Below are 21,275 nucleotides of genomic sequence, written 5' to 3' on the forward strand. Positions count from 1 at the left end.
GAACAATGCAAAATATACTATGTTTTTTGAAACTACAATAGCATTGGCATTTATTATGATTAAATATTTATTTACCAAAGTCACAGAAAAGCCACATGTTGCAGACCTCCACACTTGTCATGCCTCCCTTTATGCTTCATCCATCCTAAAATCGTATCTTAAAAAAAAAAAAAAGAAGCCGGAATCAGCTGCTATTATATAGACATGCATTAATAACACCCTCACATCAGATCTGACAAATGTTTTTCACTGTGAATGCGAGGAAAAGGAGAGAAAAAAAAAGATGCAGGCAGAGAGAGGCTTTCTTTCCAAACAGGCAATTTCCCTTTGCCTTCACCCTTCCCCTGACCTCTTCCGCTCACCTCCACCCCGTCCAACAGCACGGACAAAGAGCCCATATTTCATACGTTCAATCATCGCCGCTGACGTGATGGCCATCGGGGCCGCCGTCAGCCGTGACCGTACGCTCGGCCAACTCGGGGAGATGGAAGCGCGGCAGCCGCACAGGCTGTGATCATTCCCAAAAGCCATCCCCGCTAACAGCTCGGGGGCTTTTATGGGCCCGCTTGCCGCCCATGATTCACACGCGGCGTACAGCCACAGCGGCGGCGGCGGTCGAGGGACAGATTCACAGCCTTACACGCACACACAAACGCACGAGAGTGATGACAAATGAGGCAGATTCCGACACACACACACACACACAATTCAATACACACGTACACCCATAATAGGGTATTTAATGTGCTACACCAGAGGTGGCACACTGTGTAGGCCTACTTATGTTGAAGTTGATATACTATTGTGTGTTAAAAAAAAAAGAAGAAGCTCAATGCCTGACCAATTAATTGTCAGTACTCTATTTACATCTTCTTCTTTTTTTTTCTTTTTTCTTTTTTGTACATTATATCATCATCTGCAGACGTTGAAAATAGCAATGTGCCTATTTTGACAAAGTAAGGTAAAGAAAGTACAAGGTGTCCGTTTTTAGAAAAATAAATGCTCGGGTAAAGTACAGATACCTGAAAAGTCTACTTAAGCAAACTAACTTTGTTACTTCTCACCACTTGCGAACACGTACTCCACGCACACAAACGTAATGAAAATTATCTCCGGCGAAAGTTTATTGCCAACAAAAAGATAACCTTAGCAAACTTTGGAGGATAAATGGCAACCAGAGTTGCTGTAAAAGTGAAAATAAATAAAAAATATATATATATCACCAATACCATAATTATGTTGTTTGTTGAGTAATTAGGGCCCAAAAAGTGAAATAAATAAATAAATAATAATAACCCCAACACATTCACCCCTTTTATGTGAAGTGCAATTAAAATTGTAAACGGTTATCACGTTCTCAGCATTTGCCTTGTTCAAAGTGTTTAATGTTTGGTAAATATCCTGACAAATTGAGGCCAAACATGATGAATAGGAGTTTAAACTCTTTTATGGGAGATAGCAATAATCAAAACTCGGGTCAAAATGTCATATTTTACAATGACTGCTATTAAAGTAATGCAGTAGTAGCAAATTAATGGAACGGAAAATGGAATTCAACACATATACACACACGTGATGAATTCCCACATTCATCAACCTCGCCTCCCCCGTTAACAAAAGAAAATCTTGTATTTCTTCACTTTTTCAATTGTATTCTTAGTTATTGTGTTAAGGCTGAAGGCCAGAAACCTAACCTTATTATATTCCTTCCACTTTTTTGACATACATCTAATTCCAAATAATTCATCATTCCAATGTCAACATATTCCAAATATTCACTCATTCACACATTCATTCATATGTCACCCTTCATTCCCAATGAGGTCCAACTTCCCTCAAACATTATTAACCATTCATAACACTACACGTTTACATCGTTTCCATTTGAACTTTAAATCATTTGATTGATTCATTCACCATTTCTTTTACACAGGTGGAAGATTTCTAACCCCCAAAATTCTCATACAGTATTAGGACATAGGACATTATTTACTCCTCCCTCAATATTATTTGACCAAATCAAACCAATCCAACTTCAACATGTTCAGATCATTCAAAGCATCTCATTTATAACTACCATTTGCAAACATTTCTACAGACCAAAATTCTAAATACAGGGAGTCCTCAAGTTACGGCGGAGTTCCGTTCCTATGCTGGCGATATAAACCGAATTTCAACTTAAGTCAAATTTCCCCTGTTAAAGTTCGATATTTACATCAAAATAGTTTGTACAGTAATTTTTAAAACCATATTTGCACGAGGCCGGAACCAATATTTTTGTGTTTCCGCACAGACATTAATTGGTGACGGACGGCAGAGCGGAGCTAATTCAAACTTAAACACGGAAATGTTACGCGTCTGATGGCGAGCTGGCCGGTTGATGGACGTCCGTTGCTTGAGGTAACAACAACACAACTGTAAATAACTTAAAAATGGCCTGATTACTGTGGCAAATGAACGAAAAACAAGGTGCTACGAACAAGGCACGGGCGCCGTAAACTAACGACGTAGGTCGCGTACAACGTAACTCGAGGACCCCCTGTGTCCAAGACACGCACACACGCGTAAATTTGTGGTTAATTCATGCAAACATTATATATGTCACACACACGCCTACAGTACATCAGCGATGCCTTTTAGTCAAATGCTGTCACTCAAACACACACGCACGCACACGCACACGCACACACAACTCCCCTGTAGTCACAGAGGGATAATTGTGCACAGATAACAACGTCCCGCCGCGAGTCCGACAGCACATTTCGGTTGCCAGGGAAACCTCACGGTGACTCTAAAGTCCCCATTAAAATGAGTCGGGGGAGAAAAAAACCCATCCAACTAAAATCTCTCTTAACCTTTCCCAACACACCCTCTTCATTCCTCTCCCCTCCTGCCTGCTATTGAAATCTACCTGAACCTCTTCACCTTTCACGGCATATTCTCTCCATCTCGTCTGTTGCTTACAACTCCAGCCCCTCTTTTTTTTTCTGTAATCCCTTACCTTTTTCCTGGTGACTTTTTCCCATCTTCTCCTTCATCTCCACGCCTCGCCGGCGGATGGACCTTTGCCGTCCATCAACGGTGACATTTTATCCCCCGCTCTTCATCCTCGCCGTTTTGTTCTCGTCCCAGAACCATCGTCTCCGACTGAATGCAGATGTGAAATAAAAAATATTAGACTGATGTGTTAAAATTTGTTTTGTAAATTCACCATGAATGCTGATATCAAAATATTTTATTTTTTTTACTTTGTTTTATTGAAGCAAGCGTAGACAATCTTGGATAAATAAAACATTTTTGGGAGCCAATAACTGACAATAAAGGACTCTTTAAGATGTTGATATTTTCCATTAAAGTACGCTTCGTTCTGAATTAAACGTTCAAAAAAGCAATGACTTTGTTTTAATGAACCAAATACAGACGTCCTTGACTAGTCATGTAATTATTGACAGAGATCATTGACAAGTAAAGGACACATTTTAGATGGATGTGTTCATTTTCCAATAAGCTAATTTCAACATAAATAAAAAACTGTTACTTTGTTTTAATGAACCAAGTGCAGACACAGAATGTAATTTTTGGACCAGATGAGTGGCAACGATATACAAATTTTAAATGGATATATAAAATGGACATTAAACTGAAATATGCAGAAACAATTAAAAGTTACATTAGTTTAATAAACAAAGCTCAGTCAAGGGAACACAATTTACTTAAACTCAACTTTTGGATACAAGTATCAATATATCACAGTTGTACTTTCATAGTTAGGTCTGAGCATAAAAACAGCGATTTTTTTTTAAATTTATTTTTTAATAACAGAGAAAGGGCTCCCCCAATTATTTCAGTATTTTTTTTCCCCAAAAATGACCCCCACCTCTAGGAGTGACCAGCGCATCACCCCCCTCACTCGTTTTGTGCCTCATACGAGCGAGTTGTTTTGTTGGATTGATTCATCCATGATTGGCTTGTCAGTGTCAACCTGGGGGGGAAGTGCACTTCGGTGTCACCGGTTGTTGTCTGCCGCCGACCTCTTGTCTCACCCGATGCGTGGCTGCAAAATTACAGCGATAAAAGCCCTTGACGCCGTGACTGTTACCGAGTCACTCCAATGCACTTAATGCAGAGTGGGACCCGGGGAGAAAACACAGATGGAGTGCTTTGTTTGGAGTTACAAATAGTTGGGTTGTCGCCGTCCCACCGGGGGGGGGGGGGGGGGGGGGGCTCTACAGGCCGGATTGGATGCAACTACAGCTGTCAAAGTGCAAGTATGCACGACGCGGGGATAATAGGACGCCTCCACCGGTGAACTTTCTCTCTTACCGCGAGGCGTTCGACGCAGACGACATTTTGTCAGATGTCGGTGCCGTGAAGGCAAAAGAGCGCTTTGAACAGAGACAGAGGAGGAAATGAAGACAGAAGGCGGCAGATATGGGATGGGGTGAGGGGACGATGAGGGGAAGTGATGCCCTTTTGTGTTATTAAGAGCCAGAAGGTGTTGTTACTTCTATTGTTGGCTTTTTGTATTAGCTTCCCGTTGAAGGTTTTGTCGCTCACACACCAGCAGGTGATATTTCTGTTGTCTTCTTTTATAAGTATTGGCAGTTGCGATGTTTGAAGGACAAATACTTCATTGCGGTATTTCAGTACATTTTTCCCCAAGTGGTTTTTCGTTCGTTTAGTTTTTATTGCTGGTTCCAGGCTGCTGCCTCAACATGAAAACGGGAAAGTATTATGTCGCTCACCGTACACGAATCACCTCTCAACTCGGAGACAAGACACTAAACAGAGGAACATATGTCGAAGAATGCGATCTCAGTCTGTTCGGAACGTGACTTAATACAATTTTTTGCATTGCATTGAACAGGGACGAACATGGTTATAATGGCCGATTCTGGAAGTGAAGAACGCTGGGTACGGTCTTGCGAAATCGTCAAGTATGGTCTTCCGAAGAACGTGACTGTCTTTGTAAATTTCAACGGCTTGCTGAGGTATTTCCCCTGATAGTAGCACAAAATGCATGTTGGGATATTTTCCGAGCAAAGCCTTTCATAAGTATCCAACCAATGCATCGTTGGTTTAAAATAGCTGACAAGAACAACATCCTGTATTATTCCATGTGTCTCGGTTTGTCCGTACTTTCAATTGGAACAATACTTGGGCCGCCACTGAGGACATTTCATGAGATCACAAGGACGTAAGAACAAACAAGAATGCAAATTGAGGAAATTTACTCAATTATTATTATTTATTTTTTTACAATTTTGAAAAGTAATTGTTGCAAATTCTCGATCATTTTGTTGCGTTTTGTGGCTACATTATTCGGTGATGAATTCTGTTTATCTTATATCAGGCACCTTGTTGGACAACTATAGGTCCTCAGGGAGTAAAATGCAGTGTGACGGCGTTTTAAATTATTATTATTATTTTATTTTACATCAGGCACCTTGTTAGGCAGTTATAGAGCCTTGGGAATGAGTTGAGTTCATTCACGGCAATTGTGATTTTCATTTTAAATGATTGTTTTTGTTTAAAAAGTCTGATACAAAAACACAAAATACTGTATATTTAGCGAGTCGTGAAGAGCGAAGACAATTTTTCTTTTTTTTAAATTACATACTCCAGGTTTAAATAAAAGCTCAAAAATAATAAAAGACCAAAACAGTGTAAAATGCATCCAATTTTCGACTTTCCAGTTTTTTGCGAAACACATGTAACACACAAACAACACAATCATGCATGGGTTGAAACTGCTGGACCTCAAATAAGCCGCTAATGAAGACAAATGCAATTACCACATGCAGTTTGCCTCTTGTGAAGATTCAACACCTGTGCTCCACTGCAAAGACACAGCCACACAAAACAAAGGCCATTCAAAGTATGAGCCGAGCGCAACCGCAACGCGGCGATTTTATTAAAGACGCGGCAGGTGTCGGAGGTGCGACGGGAGTGACGCGGGACTATAATAAACGTTCTTACGTCCACGTCCACGTCTCGTCATCTTTCTCTTCTCACCTATTGATTGCTTTGGTCTGGAAACAACCTCTCGGCCCCCGCCACTTGCACGATTGTCAATGTCTTGTTTTCTCTGCCCCCACCATCATTTTCTTCTCACTTCACACCCAGCCTGCTCCGTCTAGTCACCCTCGACACACCTCCTCCCTCCTCTATCACTTTTCCCTCGTCCTCATTCTAATCTACCCCATCTGCTCCCTTGAAGACCATCACACGTGACTCGTCTTCTATTCATCCCTCGCACTCCGGCTCTCTCTCTCTGTCTTCTCTCGCGCCGTGTCGCCTCGCGTTCCGGTTCTCGCGGTAAAGGTCAGGTTCGCTCCATGAATAAGCTGTCGATTTATGATGCTGCCATCTCCTTGGAGTCGCTGCTGCGACCAAACAAAATAACACGGCAACGGAACGCCGGTTTGCCATTCAGCAAAGGCAGGGGCTTATTAGCCGAGTTACAGGCAACGCATTGCTGGATACAAACGGGAAAGAAAATACTGTAGACTATCGACATTGTTTAAAAATCTGCGGTCAAGGACTTTGATACTGATTAATACATTAATGGCAATTCTCAGTGGCACAATTCCAGATAAACCCGAAGCACACCATCGCCTCGGTGCAAAATGCGTAGCAAGAACTGTCACTAGAGCTAGCGTCAACTGTTAGCATAGCGCTTCAGTAAATTTGTCTTCCTGTGTCTTCGGGGAACATGAGGAATCGACACCTCTAAAACATTCTAATGTAGTGTGTTTCAAACGTATCCTATAATATTACTAAACCCCCCCCCCAAAAAGCAGGCGATCAAATTTGGACAAAATGCACCCTGTGTATGTTTTTTAATAAATCATCTCAGCTTTGCTAAGGGCCTTTAGAACCCATTCAAAAATACAAGAAAAAAAATCGCATTTTGTTGGGCACTTATATAAAACGATGGCTGTCACACGAGTAGAGCAGATATGAGAGGTGACACTCAGATAAGATGACATGTCCACCTGCAGCCAGCCTCATTACATCCTATCCTCCTCCTCATTTCACCACTTTGCCACCCTCACCTCACCTCGCCTTGCCCCCCCCCCCTAACCACCACCCTCCATGGCACATATTTTCCCTCCTGCAAGTGTTGGGTCACCAGTGGGTCAACTTCTAGTCACCAGTGTAGATTAAAATTTCACAAGAGCTCCCTGATGCATATTTCATTGGTCTCCTCGCCTTTTATCCATCGTGCAATCTATCTCCTTCTGGCTGTTGACAGTCTGTCCTCACCTCTCTCTCTCTCTCTCTCTCGCTCTTTCTCTCTCTCTTTCTGCCCATCGTTGTCCTCCACTCGTGGAAGCTATTTGCACTCTTGTTGCACTAAATTAATGTTACATGAACTCAAGATTGACATGAATGAATGATGGTTGGACAGATGGATGGATGGATTGATAGATGGCAGAATGGACTGGCAGACGGATGGATGGACGACAACTGGACTTACGAATGAATAAAAATGTTGGATGGTGATGTGACGGATTGGCCGGATGGACGATAATGGACAGTGGTGTTGTTTTTGACTGCCATCTTAGTTTTACTGCAGTTTAGAGTTTTGGACGAAAATACTTATTCGCTTTAGTCACATTTGAAAAATGTCTCCATGTGATACATAGTTTTAGGCCAGTTTGAGCTGACTTGTTTTGATAGCTTATTATTATTTATTTTTTTGTGCGCCTCCCCCTCCAACTTAATTGCTGCTAATGATACAGAGCCAAGTCTGCTTTTCATTTAGACACAATTGACGTTAGCTAACTTTAGCTTGAAGCTAGCTAGCAGCCCATTTGCTCCATTTTGAAATGTATTACAAGCTGATTGCTGACATATGTTTTAGTTTTAGGCCAGTTTGAGCTGACTTGTTTTGATAGCTTATTATTATTTATTTTTTTGTGCGCCTCCCCCTCCAACTTAATTGCTGCTAATGATACAGAGCCAAGTCTGCTTTTCATTTAGACACAATTGACGTTAGCTAACTTTAGCTTGAAGCTAGCTAGCAGCCCATTTGCTCCATTTTGAAATGTATTACAAGCTGATTGCTGACATATGTTTTAGTTTTAGGCCAGTTTGAGCTGACTTGTTTTGATAGCTTATTATTATTTATTTTTTTGTGCGCCTCCCCCTCCAACTTAATTGCTGCTAATGATACAGAGCCAAGTCTGCTTTTCATTTAGACACAATTGACGTTAGCTAACTTTAGCTTGAAGCTAGCTAGCAGCCCATTTGCTCCATTTTGAAATGTATTACAAGCTGATTGCTGACATATGTTTTAGTTTTAGGCCAGTTTGAGCTGACTTGTTTTGATAGCTTATTATTATTTATTTTTTTGTGCGCCTCCCCCTCCAACTTAATTGCTGCTAATGATACAGAGCCAAGTCTGCTTTTCATTTAGACACAATTGACGTTAGCTAACTTTAGCTTGAAGCTAGCTAGCAGCCCATTTGCTCCATTTTGAAATGTATTACAAGCTGATTGCTGACATATGTTTTAGTTTTAGGCCAGTTTGAGCTGACTTGTTTTGATAGCTTATTATTATTTATTTTTTTGTGCGCCTCCCCCTCCAACTTAATTGCTGCTAATGATACAGAGCCAAGTCTGCTTTTCATTTAGACACAATTGACGTTAGCTAACTTTAGCTTGAAGCTAGCTAGCAGCCCATTTGCTCCGTTTTGAAATGTATTACAAGCTGATTGCTGACATATGTTTTAGTTTTAGGCCAGTTTGAGCTGACTTGTTTTGATAGCTTATTATTATTTATTTTTTTGTGCGCCTCCCCCTCCAACTTAATTGCTGCTAATGATACAGAGCCAAGTCTGCTTTTCATTTAGACACAATTGACGTTAGCTAACTTTAGCTTGAAGCTAGCTAGCAGCCCATTTGCTCCGTTTTGAAATGTATTACAAGCTGATTGCTGACATATGTTTTAGTTTTAGGCCAGTTTGAGCTGACTTGTTTTGATAGCTTATTATTATTTATTTTTTTGTGCGCCTCCCCCTCCAACTTAATTGCTGCTAATGATACAGAGCCAAGTCTGCTTTTCATTTAGACACAATTGACGTTAGCTAACTTTAGCTTGAAGCTAGCTAGCAGCCCATTTGCTCCATTTTGAAATGTATTACAAGCTGATTGCTGACATATGTACTTTTATGGTAAGAAGACTTTAGTGTAACTTCCCTTGAAATGAACATTGGCGTTCGATTTTGACAGACAATAGGCAGAAATGTCATACAGTTTGAACGTCTGACAGACGAGCAGCTAATCCATTCTTGTCTCGCTAACAAAAAAAATCTCACATGTTGTAGTCACCAAAGAGCCATGTTTAGCTCATCACTGCCATGTTATCGTTATGATAAAAAAAAAAAAAAAGGGGCGTCAACGAAATCATTTCATCATCGTTGACAAAAACGACACTGACACTCGATGGCGGATTGACAGACAGATGAACGATAGAGCGACAGTTTGGCGGCTGGACGAATAACCGCACAGACTCCTTGACATGGTCTGACTTATGTATGGTCGGATGGTGGAGTGAAAGCTGGATGGGTGGACGTATGGCAGCGGGGATGGGAAAAAATACTGTACCGATTAAAGAAAAAACATAACATTGCACTTAAATATCAGAAAATAAATCAAACACACACAAACAAGCAGTGCACGAACAAACACACACACACTGTACGATAACGTCAGCATGAGCCAGCGAAGGCAGCGTTTACGTGTGTTTACTGATGCAAGAAAAAGATTTTCCAGGCAAAAAAAGGTGAATGGCCAAAGTTGTCTAAAAGCCCAGCTGGGATTCAACGGAGCGTTCAGCCATGTGATGCTTTAAGGTTGCGCACACGCACACACACGTACAATACTCTCACACAAACAAACTCACACACTATTGCATCCTGACTGACTTGAACGTTAGTGCATGGACACCGCGAAAAGCTTGAAAATTCAGCCCTTGAAGTCAGTTTCACTTAGCAAAATGGAATTTGTTAGGCACGTCTATCATATGCAGACCGCGCAAACAATTCTGTGCCTCTTAGGGATATGATCAGATTGCGACCACATTCGAACAATGAACAATGTACAGTATACTAATCAGATGGGTGACACTAAACTGAGATTTTTCAGAAGAGTCTTCCATCTGGTCTGAAGGCCATGCCGTGGCAGGCTGACCCCTGACCCCATCAATCTCTTCAGCAAAGATCACAAAAGGTTCATTGCCATGAGGTGCCATATCGACGCCTTCCTAAAATAATCAGTCATTTTTTCATATTTTTCTGGATTTTTTTTTTAAACCATTTGCATCATGAGGAGAGGATTTAGGCAACAAAAAAAAGAGGAAAAGAGAAATTGCAAAAAAAAAAAGAAATTACAATCATTCAAAAATAATCAGTCATTTTTGCATATTTTTCTGGATTTTTTTTTTAACCATTTGCATCATGAGGAGATGATTTAGGCAAAAAAAAAAAGAGGAAAAGAGAAATTGCAAAAAAAAAAAAAATTACAATCATTCAATCATTTTGAGAGGGTGACGATATTGAATTTCCGGTGAAGTACGAGAATGTGGGAGTGACAACACCAAATTTAATTAATACACTTGCTCCCCATTCACACCTGAGACTTTTGGGGGGAAATTGCTCGTGGGCTCAATTTTGACATTTTCTATTTGGGGTTATCTCACTTTTGTTGCTAGCTGTTAAGACATCAGTGGACAGTAAATTTACTGTAAATTTTCTTCTCGGCATGATTTACGTTCTTGGTAGTTGGAAGAGCGTGTTAGGTGGCTTTGATGATAAAACTGATTTGGCTTTTTTTTCCATCTTCCAGAGATTCTTAAAAGCATGTAATGCTAAATAAAAAACAGCATACAACAAATTGTACAATTTGATGCATGCAAACTGTACAAAAAAATATATATGCAAAAAACATAATAATAATAATAAAGAACCAATAAAGAATAAAGAACCTTCAGCAAAATCCAGCCTTTTTCATCCATCTCGGGGCGGCCATTTTGCCACTTGCTGTCGACTGAAGATGACATCACAGTTGCTCAGGGCTCGGGCAACGGACCAATCACAGCTCATCTGTTTTCTGAAGCTGAGCTGTGATTGGTTGTTACATTTGAGCAACATTGACGTCATCTTCTTTCGACAGCAAGTGGCAAAATGGCCGCCTTCTGATTTTGAGAAAAACTGACGGATTTTGCTGCTAAACTCATATTCCACTAACGCAATATTAACCAGAATACCGTATTTAGACTAGTAAGTCTGCATAGAACATATTATTGTGAAGGAATTGTTTTGAGTTGACTTCCCCTTTAACTGTCAGTCGATCGGAGAAATGCGAGAGTCTTCTTTGACTAGTTTGAGAGTGAAAAGTGACCAACATTTCTTCAGTGAAGTCTATTTCCAAAAAGCTCCACATGGCTCTCACCTAGCCAAAACGTTTGATGTCAAAAAATGACAAAATTACCATAAAGTGAACTTTGGAGTGCATCAAACCGGAGAGAACATTTCAAAGACGTCTGAATGGCGCTCGGATAAATCGACACATTTTTGGCACGCTTGTCACCGCATCGTCACGTCCTCGTAATGAGAGTTCGGTGGCTGACCCCCCACCCCCCCCCACCTCCTCCTGCAGCCAACTCGCAAGTGTCACCGTCACTTCTCACCCTTGCGAGGCCTTCGCTAGCAGTCGCACGCTCTTTCATGTTTGTTTGTGAGCGTGCTCCGTATTCTCAAGCTTGCATAAATTCTGCCGTTTTTTTTTCTCTCCCTCCTTATACTCCTCCCCCAACTGCTTTCCGACCGCGATTAAAAATGTATGAGAAGTTTGGATGGCGCGAGGCAATTCACTCAAGCCAGTCAAGCGAGGCCCCGCTGCAATGAATGAATTTTTTTTTTTTCTGTGTGTGTAACGTGAAGATGCCGGGAACGAGGATGGGGTGGAGGAAGCGGGAAATGGATGGCGGGGGTTAACGCCGGGTTGAAGCCGACTGTGTTGTCGGGCCAAGCAGAGTTCAGTGGCACAGAGAGTTAGAAAGCGTCTCTGGAAGACGAGAAGTGGAATGGAGTGTCATCATCGCCCGGTGACAACTTACGGGACGCCCCCCCATCCACTCAGCTGTCTGAGCTAGAGTGTTTGGAATTAGGGGGGATGCGCGCGAAAGGTAGAGCCTGCTGCTCCCCCTCACTGTGACAGTCAGCCACTTGCACAATCTAATGAGTTCCAATAGCGGCTGAAATTCTGCCTTCACAACACTTGGAAACAAAAAATAAAAGTGAAAGAGTTGACTGTAGATTGGGTTGCTGTCACTTTATCCCCAATCAGACGTTTGTCTGAGCAGCTCAGAAGACTTGGCAAGGCGGTCAATAATTGATACCGGCAATAAGCGCCGCGCTTGCCGCCTCGCGCCTTTTCATATCGAGGAAAACAATTGGCAAAAGTTTAGAGCGCTTTTTGTGGAACTTTTCTCCAGTGTCTGTGCCGCGGGCCACAAATCAATCGGACATAAAAAAAAAACAATAACTCAAAAGCGGGCTCATGAATGAAACACCAAGTGCGATTGATATTTCATTAATGCTGTTGAAAGAAGCAAAAACCAACCACAAAAAAGGGTCTTTAGATGATGGCGCCACGCTTTGTGCAATGAATGCATTCATGCCAAGCATCTCAACTGCTGCCAATTGAAGCAGCGGCTGCATTGTGTCACACTCGCAAGGCACATGCTGGCAACCAATCAAGAGGAATAGGCAAGCAGTGTGCACACGCACACAATCGATTGTTTGATTGAAGTTTTGATTCATCACTGGCCCACTGATTGGTTGACTGGTTGATTGTTTTTTGCTGTTATCAATATTCAGTTAAATGCTTAATTATTTGATTGATGGATTGATTGGTTTATTAACTCATTCACTCCCAGACTTTTTCACTGAAGCAACACCCTTCGCTCCCGGCTGTTTTACTGGATTTTGACTGATTTTGCAAGGGATTAGTAAAATTACTAAAAAAATGACAAGAATGGCCCGGCCCTAATCTGACTTCTGTTTTGGATGCACAATTTGACTAATATTTACAAATTCGTACAACATTATGTAATATGGTACAATGTGTGCAATTCAAACTGACAGCAGGAAGCTTCATTACCACCCGTGCAACATACGGACCCCATACATCTTGATCTCGCCCTTAACGACTTTGTGTGTATGCCGTTCGTTCTGGCATAAACACATAAAAGAGCCGTATGTTTGCACCTCATGCGTCTTGATTTGGCGCGAGCATTTAAGAACGCGGGATACCCGTGTGACAAATGAGGCGCGCGGCGAGCATGACCTCGCTGAGGTGCCGCCACTGTCTGTTTTAATGCTCACGGGAGCCATGCTGAGAAATCGCTCGGGCAGCGAGAGGGGCTGACCTGTGTGTGTTGTTAGGAATGAGGATGTTATTGTAAAAAAAAAAAGAAAAAAAAAGAGGGGCTACTTGGCGGCAGTCCAGAGGACACATTTTAATCCATACTTACTGCTCATTCTGGGTTAATTTGAATTTCCTCAATTGTCAATATCAAGAATAGATTTTGTTTAAAAGTACTAATAGATAAAAGATAAAAGAAAATAATAAAAGTAATCCTTAAACCATAAATCTGAGATAAGAAAAAGTGCATTTTTGAAGACGCAGATTTCACACTTGAATGTACGCGCTAAAAAATGCTGACACTGACAAGCTGGCAAGCCATTTTGTGGTAGCTTTAACTCATCAACATGGGTTCTTTTTACCCCTTGACCCAACATGCTGGGTTAAATCCTCAACTCACTGCGGCAGGTATTTAATAACCCAGCATTAACCGCTTTTTGAACCCACTGCTGGGTTACTTTTGAGCCAACAGTTTTAAGAGTGTGTGTCGTGGTAAAAAGACAGAGAGCTTTGCTTATTTCTTCCTCTTTTTTGTGTAATTGTATTTTCAGTTTTGCAATAATGTGTTCAAACACAACGAATCAGGTAAGGCATTATTCAACATTTATTGACAATAAATATGTTATATGTGTCTCAACATGACATTGTGATTAATATTACATATTTTATGCCATTTTGCCGCTTGCTGTCGACCGAAGATGACATCACAGCTGTGACGTCATCTTCAGTGTTCAGGGCTCAGGCAATGACCAATCACAGCTCACCTGTTTTCTGAAAAAGCACTGTGATTGGTTGTTACCCGAGACCTGAGCAACATTGATGTCATCTTCAGTCCACAGCAAGTGGCAAAATGGCCGCCCCCAAGAGATGGATAAAAACGGCTGGATTTTGCTTCATAACTCATATTTCACTAACGTAATATGAAACGGATTAAATTATTTAGATTAGCGGGGCTCCGTAGAAGATATTGTTGTCAAAATGTTTTGTGGGGGTTGACTGTCCCATACAAAGGTAAACTCAAGAGATGTACAGTTTCACATTTTCTAAATCCACACAAACAATCGTGAATCTAAAATCCATTTTAGTACAAAAGAATGGCATGTTGATGATTTTTTTTGGGGTTCCTTTCAAATGTTACAACGGGTTAAATTTGTCACAAACAGTAGCCTACTTTATGTACAGGTTAAACTTTTCTTGTTGCTGTCTGACAATGCGACATCAATAAACGCATCCGCGCACCCATCGGCCTCTGGGGTTTAATTTAAAGCAACAAATATGTAGTAATTCTGCCTTGAAATGACAGCTCGCGAAATCATCGAGCCAGCGCGGCGGCTCGCAATAAGTAGAACAGAACATCTTTGTCATTGCCATGGCGACCCCGACGTCGCCTGCTTTATGGCCGCGTCGATAATCTTGTGTCGCTGGACCGGCCGCGATGCCTCTCATGGTGGCCGATGAGAAGAAAACTCGGACTGCAAATCCTATTACAGCGGGTACTTTGACTTACGAATTTAATTTGGTCAGTGACAAAAAGGTAGCAATAAGTCGGTTTAGGAGTTGTGACCGTCTCTTATGTATATTATACACCAGAAGGAACAGCACAATGCTCATTGGATTAAAACAAAAAATATACCATAAACAATTTACATTTCTTTACGTTATATTTGATTGGTAATAGTGTGTAATTATTATTTTTTCAAAGTAAAACCATGACACAATTCACACAGGTATACATGACACATGTTTACCAGTTACACAACTTTTGCATGAGCAAAGGAGGAGATGAATCAGCGCCGCATGTAATTGCCAAAATGTTCCATCAGAGCTGCGGCTAAAAAAAGAGAAAATGAGAGAAAATGCTGTGGCTAATTTTTTTGACAGGACCCAAAAATGAGGGGGGCGGACGACTCGGGGAGCGGACATCGCTGAGCTGCCGCTGCCTCGCCGCGGTCGCTACATCGCGCACGTCAGCGTCAATGACACGAAAACGGCGTCAGGCATCAGCAGGCGTGCTGTAATTGTCTTTACAAGGTCAGAGCGGGAGCTTTTTTTTTTTTCTTCTTTTAATTTTAAGACGTTTGCTCATTTTCTCCGCTAAAATGATTGTGCAAAGGCGGGCTCGGCCTCAGGGGGGGGGGGGGGGGGGCGCACTCCTTTCATGTTCTTAAGTACAGCTACAAGGGGCAGCAAAGAAGTGGGTTAAGTGATGAGGACCAATGGCTGCATGGACACGGAGGAAGAGGTTTGCTCGATGACTACATGAACATTAAATGTGAGAGCAACCAAAGACTGCATGAACAATGAGCGACAGGCCGACCGATGACTACATGAATAGTGAGTTGACTGCCAACGACTTCATGAACAATGATTGTGAGACCGACCAATGACTATATGAACATCAGCTGTGAGATGACTGTATGAACACAAAGTGATGACCAATGACAGAATGAACAGTGAGTAAGAGACCGGCCAATGACTACATGAAAAGTGAGTGGCGACCAATGACTACATGAATTGTACGTGACAAAGAATGACTGCATGAAGCATGCGTAAGAGGCTGGCCAATGACTACATGAGCAGTGAGTGACTGCCAATGACTACATGAACAATAAATGATAACCAAAGAACAAGAGGCCAATGACTAAATGAACAGCTGTTAAGAGGCCAACCAATGACTACATGAAAAGTGAGTGGCGACCAATGATTACATGAACAGTAAGGGATAACCAATGGCAGAATGAGCAGCGAACAAGAGACCAGCCAATGACAACATGAAAATTGAGTGGCGGCCAATGACTACATGAAAAGGGAGTGGCGACCAATGATTACATGAACAGTAAGGGATAACCAATGGCAGAATGAGCAGCGAACAAGAGACCAGCCAATGACAACATGAAAATTGAGTGGCGGCCAATGACTATATGAATTGTACGTGATGATCAATGACAGAATTAAGTGAGTAGAAGACCAACTAATGACTACTTGAAAAGTGAGTGGCGGCCAATGACAAAATGAAGAGTAAGTACTGACCAATGACTGTGTGAATCGTGAGCAAGAGTCCGGCCAATGACTGCATGAATGAGGCTGAGGAAGGATGTGGTGGTGCCTCCTTTGTCCCCCCCCCCCCCCCCCCCCCCCCCCTGCTGTGCGCTGAAAACCAGGCTGCAATTCCGCCTGCCTGCCTTGCTGCTGACATCCCTCGGTTGCCACGGCAAAGCGCCACTTATTCTCGTTCCGGCGCCAACGAGCTCAACGCGTACCCGGCAAACTCGGCGAGGCGCGGCCCCGCACGTGCGCATGAATCCTTCAACAGCCATATTTGCAAAACGCGCCACACACAAACGCGGTGTTTACCACGCGCAAGCACAGGGGAGCCTTTCAGCCGGGTCTCGCGGATGCTGACTTGAATGCAGATTGCGGCATCAACCGTCCGCCAGCTGACTCATTTGCACCGCCACAGTATGGAAGTCCACTGGAGGAGGGGGCGGGGCAGTGCAAAACTTCAAATGTCACGCGAAGAATGTCACGCGAAGACCGGGGTTGAAGGCCGTCTGCCCCCGGGACTCGAGTACTGCATGGACTTTTGTGAGGGATGGATGAGAACGGACTTCTCCATTTTACAGCACATAAAGACAGGAAACATGTTACAACAGAGGTCATGTGATGTTTGTGTCTTCTTTTGCTTGTTTGGTTCTTCATGCAGTCATTGGCCGGTCTCACAGTTAAAGTTCAAGTAGTCATTGATGGTCCTGTCACTCATTTCTTCATGTAGTCATTGGTCGGTGTTACACTTGCTGTTCATGTATTCATTGGTCAGTTTCCTAATTAGAGTTCATGCAGCCATTGGTCATCTCACACTTACTGTTCATGTAGTCATTGGCCATTCTCTTATTACTCATGAAGAAATTGGTCGGTCTGTCAGTCATTATTCATGCAGTTACTGGTCAGTCTTTTATATACTCTTCATGCAGTCATTGGTCGGTTTCACACTGCTCTTGCAGTTATCGATCGATTTCACACTCATTGTTCATGTATTCATAGGTTGGTTTCCCACTTACTGTTCATGCAGTCGTTGGTCTGTCCCAAACTTACTACTCATGTAATTATTTGCAGTCCTCTCACTCATTACTCACGTAGTCATTGGTCAGTCTCTCACTCATTGTTCATGCAGTCATTGGTCAGTCTTATACTTACTGTTCATGTATTCATTGGTCCGTTTCTCAGTTACTGTTCATGGAGTCATTGGCCGGCTTGTCACCGATCGGTCTGACACTTTTGATTTCACACTTACTGTTAATGTATTCATAGGTTGGCTTCCCACTTACTGTTCATCCAGTCATTGGTTGGTCCCAAACTTGCTACTCATATAATCATTTGCCATCCTCGCATTCATTACTCATGTAGTCATTGGTCAGTCTCTCACTCATTGTTCAAGCAGTCATTGGTCGGTTTCACACTTACTGCTCATGCAGTCATCGGTCATCTCACAATTACTGTTCATGCAGTCATTGGCCATCCTTTCACTCATTGTTCATGCAGTCATCGGTCAGTCTTATACTTACTGTTCATGCATTCATTAGTCCGTTTCTCAGTTACTGTTCATGCAGTCATCGGCCGGCCCGTCACTGACAGGTCTTACACTTTCCAGTTTCGTTTTAGCCTTAGTAAAAAAAAAAAAAAAGTAACTCTTCTATTCATACAGCCAGCGGGTGCACCACTGCTAATGTTTGCTAATAAATAGCTAATGCACCTCCACGCTGGTTTGCTGTTTGCCCGGCTGAAATGGATATCATCTAAACCAACAACGTGGACGGACGCGCGTGCGTTTGACGGACAGACGTGCGCCGCGGGGCGGCAGTTAGCCCAAATTGGATGCTGTGTAAATGACGGCTCAACAGCAAACATTGCCTCCCCGCCATGATGTTGCAGAAATAATTCCTGTTGACCTCCAGACGCTGGCAGCTTCCCGTACACACACACACACACACACACACACACACACACACACACACACACACACACACACACACACACACACACACACACACACACACACACACACACACACACACGTGCCTCGTTATGCATTGGTCAATACATTGATCAGCTAAGGGAAAAAAAAACACTCACTCGCGCGACAATTTTGTAGTGCTAACCGCCGTTGAGTTGCCGTTGGACCGTATTTATTTGTAGCATGGGACAGGACTGCATCAGCCATTGAGGTCCATTGCTAAACAGGAAGTCATGTAATCAGTTTGGCAATCTGAACCTGGACAGTGGACACACGCACACACACACACACACACACACACACACACAAACGGAGGAAGCGGAGCTGAATGGTGGCAAACGAGATGTGATGAGATAAAGAATCGGCCGTTCTTTTCATCAGCCTCTCTCGAAGTCGAGCGGGACGAGGATGGCGGGAGCGGGTGTGGGCGTGTGGGGGTGGCGGAGACATGGCTGCAGGGGAGGGATGAAAAAGCAGCAGAAAGTGGCGGCATGGCAGGTCAAGGACAAAATGAGAGGAGAATGAAGCCATTGAATCAGGTGCTCTTTCATTCACTGTTCATTTTCTGATTGGGCTCGTTTGCATTGACCAGGATCTTTTTCATTGTCCGTGCAGTGCAACCACCAAAGAGCTGTGACACAAAATTTACGATTGGCCCTAATTTCTGGGAGCGAGTTTTCATGACGTGAATTCCTTAGAGGTCCATTTGGAACATATGTCACATTTAAATGTGATTTTAACTCACAAAGCGGATCCGGAAGTTATGCACACTAAAATACTGGGCTGCTTTTCAGCAAATTGGATTACTTTTAAAAACAGTTGGGCCAAAAATAACCTAATTTGGGTAAAAAAAATGAACAAATCTACTACTTAGGTCAATTTGACTCCACTTTCTATTAAATCTTTAGCGTTGTTTAAAATACCCCTTTTTTTTTTTAATAAATAAATGCAATAGAAAAGATTTCATCAGAATACTGCGCTCATGACTGAAAGCATGTTTGGAAACTAAATGAATAGAGAACACAAAAAACATTTGAGTCAAAAATAAACCAAATTGAGTCAAAAAGGAATTCACCCAAATTTTTGGGGTTATTTGTTTAACCCCAAAAAGCTGAGTCAAATGAATAACCCACAAAATTATTATTATTATTATTTATTATTATTTTAGAGTTCTGCCAGTTTAATAAATAATAACCCAACATTTTGGGTCAAACCCCCCCCCCCCAAAAAAAAACTTGCTTTTGTGTTACCACACGTGGGTGAGTTTCACAGATTTCACGAACCCACACAAAAATGTTGGGTCAAATTGAACCCAATTTTGGTCAAAAAATTGACTGCCCTTCTCAGTCCACTTGACTTCATTTTGGGTTGTTTTATATCAAAACAACTCAAAACAAAAATTGGGTCAAATCGAGCCAAATAGCAGGTCGGTCCCATTTATGACCAAAAATTGGGTTCTTTTTGACCCCCGCAGTTTGAGGAGTGTAAGATCAAATATAAAACTCACAACATCATTACGATGACTGCAGTTGTTTCAAACTGCAAGCCCGCATCAGAATGTGGAGATGCTCCTCACTGCAGGTGAAAAAAAAAAATAAAAAAATCTCATTGACTGTTCATTGACCGTCATCATCTCACAGTAGCGGGATGGTTAAGTCAAGGTCAAAATGAGAAATGAGAATTAAGCGACGTAATCCTATCACAGTCCATTTTTAATTAAATGGCTTTCATATAAACTCTCTCCTTCGTTTCTCAGACATTTTTCCCATCGCATATCTTCTCGTCTTTCCCACACTTACAGCTATAAAAAAAAAACACAAAAAAAACCCCTCAATGGTTTGTTTCACTCTTATCGGGATCTGTGAAAATGTGTGGCGATGTGGCCAAAAGGTCGCGCGTAACCCTCGGGGGTAAACACCAACCACTTGCGCATACTTGTACGAGCATTCCCCCCGTTTAACCCGAACTTCCAAACAACGTCGGCAATCATCAAAGTTTGAAGGGGCCTTTTGATGGGCGTGGGGGGGGGGGGGGGGGCTTTTTCTGGCCCTCCTTCAAAGTCGATCTGCAAAATCTATTTTAAAGAGGCCGAACGGACTGTTTTTAGTCTGTGACGGAGCGATCTTCAGAGGACTGAAACGAGGATAAGAGCGGCGTGCGTGCCGGCGTGCGGCGGCGTGCGGCGGCGTTGCATGGAGGATGTTCGGAAGCTCATTAGCTGATTAAGCGATGAGGCTGTCTTCTCTTCTGGGCTGTCTTTAATTTGCTGGACTAGAAAAAAGGGAAAAAAGTCATTCATCGCCAACTTCCAGGACCTCTCGGGGGCAGACCCCCAAACAACCGGGAAGCTTTTATTGTGGAGAATCTCTCAAGGATTAAATGTGTGAACAAAACAAACGGAACGGAGCTTTTTCTCCTTGCGGGGGGGGGCGGGGGGGGGGGGGGGGGTGAAAAAAATATCTCTATCTCCATCCCTTTATGCTCTCAGTACATAACGGTGTGAAAATGGCAACTCTCCGACTATTTTAACGGCTACCCCGTGAAGGTTTTCGAAGGGTAGGTTCTGACAGCGGGACGAGAGAAAGGATGCCGTCATTACAGTCCGAGCAGATAATGGCTGATAGCGCCCCGTGAAATCTAGACCGCTTTCGTTATCGCTTCACTTCCCGCGGTATCGCTTTACACTCGCACAGCTCTTCAAGTGACGCGGCTGATAAGGATATCTCGACGCACGCTATATAGCCACGTTCAAGCTTTGGAATATAATGATGATGATGCCCGTGCTGTGTGGTTACACAAAATGGATTTTTGCAAGTGTATTTGCGAT

General features: G+C 42.5%; 1 long non-coding RNA gene across 1 annotated transcript in view; it reads left to right on the forward strand.

Annotated features, from left to right (window-relative positions):
- Positions 1–2,311: 2,311 nt before the first annotated feature.
- The window catches only part of LOC147162395 (uncharacterized), a 43,686-nt gene continuing 24,722 nt past the window's right edge, over positions 2,312–21,275 (forward strand). Inside the window, exons 1-2 of the long non-coding RNA XR_015097083.1 lie at positions 2,312–2,400; positions 15,319–15,468. This is a non-coding gene — a long non-coding RNA (uncharacterized LOC147162395). The remainder of the gene's footprint in view (positions 2,401–15,318; positions 15,469–21,275) is intronic.

Source organism: Leptonotus elevatus, chromosome 14, assembly GCF_054856555.1.
Source record: "Leptonotus elevatus isolate MCC_2025b chromosome 14, RoL_Lele_1.0, whole genome shotgun sequence".
In the NCBI taxonomy this organism is placed as follows: Eukaryota; Metazoa; Chordata; class Actinopteri; order Syngnathiformes; family Syngnathidae; genus Leptonotus; species Leptonotus elevatus.